Source organism: Octodon degus, unplaced genomic scaffold, assembly GCF_000260255.1.
Source record: "Octodon degus isolate 3935 unplaced genomic scaffold, OctDeg1.0 scaffold00288, whole genome shotgun sequence".
NCBI lineage: Eukaryota > Metazoa > Chordata > Mammalia > Rodentia > Octodontidae > Octodon > Octodon degus.
The window spans coordinates 1359981-1363664 of NW_004524864.1; the positions used below are offsets into that span (position 1 = coordinate 1359981).

A 3684-nucleotide genomic window follows, 5' to 3' on the forward strand; every position below is an offset into this window, starting at 1 on the left:
GATTTGATTTGAAACTGTCTCATTGCTATATGTTTATCAATAAAACTTTGAAAAGAAAAAAAATAAGAAAAAGATACATCTGTTAACTTTCTAAATGCAGCTTTGGATTATAAATAAATTTTAAATTTATATTTTTGTTTACATAGAGAAAAATGTGTATAACTTGAAGCATTTTCCAGCACAGCCTACACCTGGTTATAATGCAGTTCAAACTAAGGAATCATATTAATACACAGATATAGCAGAAAAATTTTAATTCTTCTGTCTTGCTAATCTATTCAATTTTGGCTTGGAAAACTGTCTTTATAATGGAGACTGTCATAGATATCACAAATAAAAGAGTTTTGTTTTTGAAGTCCATTTTTTGAGATTACAGCATAACTATGTAGTACTTTGACTTTGCTAGGACTGAAATATATCGGGTGGCAAAGTGCAGTAAATAGAAAGGCCTTATGATTTCATCAAAACAAGTGAATAGGCCGAATAAACCATATTAAGGTAAATTGCTGTAACAGTGAGAATCTTATCTGTTGTAAAAGTTATCATAATATGGATCAAGTATATTTACATAAAGCATCAATAATATAATCTCAACTCCATTTTAAGGAACAAGAAACAAAATTAGTAATTGAAGTGGCCCAAATTGTCACTTCTTTTTATAATAATTTACTAAGAATTTATTGTGAGCAGTTTTGTAAAAGTTTCCCTAATAATTATTGGATTAGTAAATCTTCCTAGTTGTTCTACAACTTTTTTATTTTATTTAAATTTTTTGTGGGGGTACCAAGGACCAAACTCAGGTCCTTGCACTTGACAGGTAGGTGGTTAAGGCACTGAGCTATCTCCCTGGCTCACTACTATTTGTTCAAAATCAGGTGTTAGCATGCTGCTTCTGTAGAATCTGATAGCTATTGTAAGATGAAGGGTCAACAAGGGCTTTGACACAACTACTCAAGCTTAGAGCTGTTAGGTCAGGTAAACAATGAAGGTGGTTGTACTCCAAAACTCCTTCATAAACATCTAAGCAGGGATCTGGACTTAACTCTCAAAATAAGGACTGCACATACTGAGAATTAAACCACAGGTCACATTTTGGAAATTCCTTGCCAACTGATTTACACAAAGTTAAAAAGATATAGCTATTTTATTAGCCCACTTTTTTGTTTGTTTGTTTGTTTGTTTGTTTGTTTGTTTTTTTGGCAGCTCGGCCCACCCTGAGGGCAGGGCTGGCGAGGCATGTGGTGCTGGGGATGAACCACAGTCCCTAGAGTGTGCCTAAGCTTGCCTAAGCAGGCACTTTAGACCACTGAACTGTCTTGCTGGCCCTATTAGCCCACTTCTAATAGGAAAATTTCTTCCTCTGATTGATGTGATCACAGAAACAGATATAAATGTGCAACATTTAGGAGATTATTTTAAAAATTATTAAGAAAATTTTACTTAAACTTGACAATTGGAAAAAATGACTTTTACCATTTGAGTAATAATTTTAGCAGCTGGGTGCATACTGCTAACTCAGCAAGGTTCTCTCAATGAGCAGCCTGACAGCCCAGGTTGGCCACGAAAGGCGATCATTACCTGTCCCAGATTCTGTAACAATTCCACTGATGTGAAATGTCATGGAAAGTCCAGAACGATTGATTTGGAAGACTTTTGTGTTCACAATTTGAGAAACACAACCTCTTTTCAGCTGAAAAATAAAGAGAAGGTACAGTAGAAAAGTTAAGAATCCAACAGTTTAAAATTGCTCAGATTTAGCACAGGTTAAATCTCTGCCATGGTTTAATTTCATAAATTATTGAAAAGACTAAAATAAATGAAGGGAGAAAGAGGAAGGAGGAGGAAGTACATTTCAGCAGCGTATCAAACAAGATGCGGAAGGTAATCGCTATTTCACATGTGGTTAGGAAGTTTTGTTGGAAACAATGTAAGTAGGCAGAGACATAGAGTACAGAAAGAAAAGAGTGTTGAGTGATGTCTTCAAAGAAATTAAACCTATTTTAATAAGCACTAAGAACATACAGAACTGTTCTTTACATAGGTAACATCAAGGGACTGGGGATTTGGCTCAGCGGTAAAATGCTTGCCTAGCAAGCTGGAAGGAAGCTCTGGGTTCAGTCCTCGGCACCAAAACCAAAACATAAACCTCCCCTAAAAAATAATTCAACTGTAGGTAATATCAAAATAGGCTCTCTTACAAGCCAATTGATTACTTAAAATAAGGACAATAATCTGTAATCATTCACTAGGAACACAGACGATCAGAAACATGTATACTTGGCTATATTTGAAAAAAACATTACTTCTCAATTTTGAATGTTAAAAGGTCCTATCAGTTTATTTGATCTTCAAAATATACCTTCTAGGCATCATTATTGTGCCCATTGTAAGGATGGATAAACTAATGCAAAAATACATTACCTAACCTGTGTGAGGTCACACAGGTAAAAGGGGCTGGCGCTAGCTAGGTATTCTGGTGTCAGCTTGCATTCTCCTCTGCACTGTCACCTATTGGTGGTTTTTTTTTTTTTTTGGTATCAGGGATTGAACTCAGGACCTTGTGCCTGGCAGGCTGGTGCTTGTGCCCTGTCAGCCATTATGCTAGTAATATGGAAAATAATCCTGCTGTAATCATAAACTAAAATAGAAATGAAATAATAAAACACAATCAGCAGAACGTTATTAAAGACTTGAACTCTAGAGAAAAATAGTTTTCAATAATCCTTAAATCAAACAGAGAAATATCTTGTAAAAGCAAGAAAGTATGAAAAAGATACTCCAACTAGCTAATAAATGGGTTATGCAAGTAATTTTTTTCTTTTGCAAGTAAATTTGTATCTATCAAAATGACAAAATTTTCAAACTCCTAAATGCACAGTTGGAAATAACTTAGGAATGTAATCCTCTCTTATATTTTCTGACAAGAACTCAAAATGTTTTGACTAGAACTATGGTGATATTTATTAAAATTAAGATCATATACCTAGAGCTATTCATATCTCCCTGGATTCTGGAAATTAATGTTAAAGAATCTTTTTCAAATAAATAAAACCTGTCCTATATGAAGATAGTTTTACCTGATTGTGTACTACTTCATTTTTCATACTGGCAAAAATAATTAGATGAGAAACTATATACATAAGGCAAAATGTTTGAATAAATTACATTATAAATAAAACCTTAATGGGATAATGTACTGCTGATACAGGAGAAATTTCACTCAGATTTTCTTAGCATTATTTCCTATGTGAAGATAGAAGTTTGTCTACTTGATAATTATTGATATTTACCCAGAGAATATGCTCCACACTTGGTAAGATCATGTTAATTGATTTGAAATTATCAACTATATAGTATTGCATGTGGAGAGTTCACATTTGTATGTCCAAAAGCAATTCTCAAGTAGCTGGGCAGAGTCATCCATTTAAGCTTAAGGTTGTACCACAGAACAGGCAACTGGACGTTTCCAATTTGAACAGCAGTGGCCGAGGGTATAGCTCAATGACATTGTGCTTAACTAGCACACAAGAACCCTGGGGTGAACCCTTGGTGGTAGGGGGGAAAGAGGCAGGGAGGGAGAAAGAGATAGAAGTACAGAGAGACAGAGACAGAGACACGGAGACAGAGACAGAGACAGAGAGATGGAGAAACAGAGACAGGGAGAGACAGAGAGAGAGAGAGAGA

At 35.0% G+C, this 3684-nt stretch overlaps 1 protein-coding gene across 1 annotated transcript in view; it reads right to left on the reverse strand.

Annotated features, from left to right (window-relative positions):
* Window positions 1-3684, reverse strand: part of LOC101573051 (ovostatin homolog) — a 73145-nt gene that overhangs the window by 44484 nt on the left and 24977 nt on the right. The gene's annotated exons all lie outside the window — the stretch shown is intronic.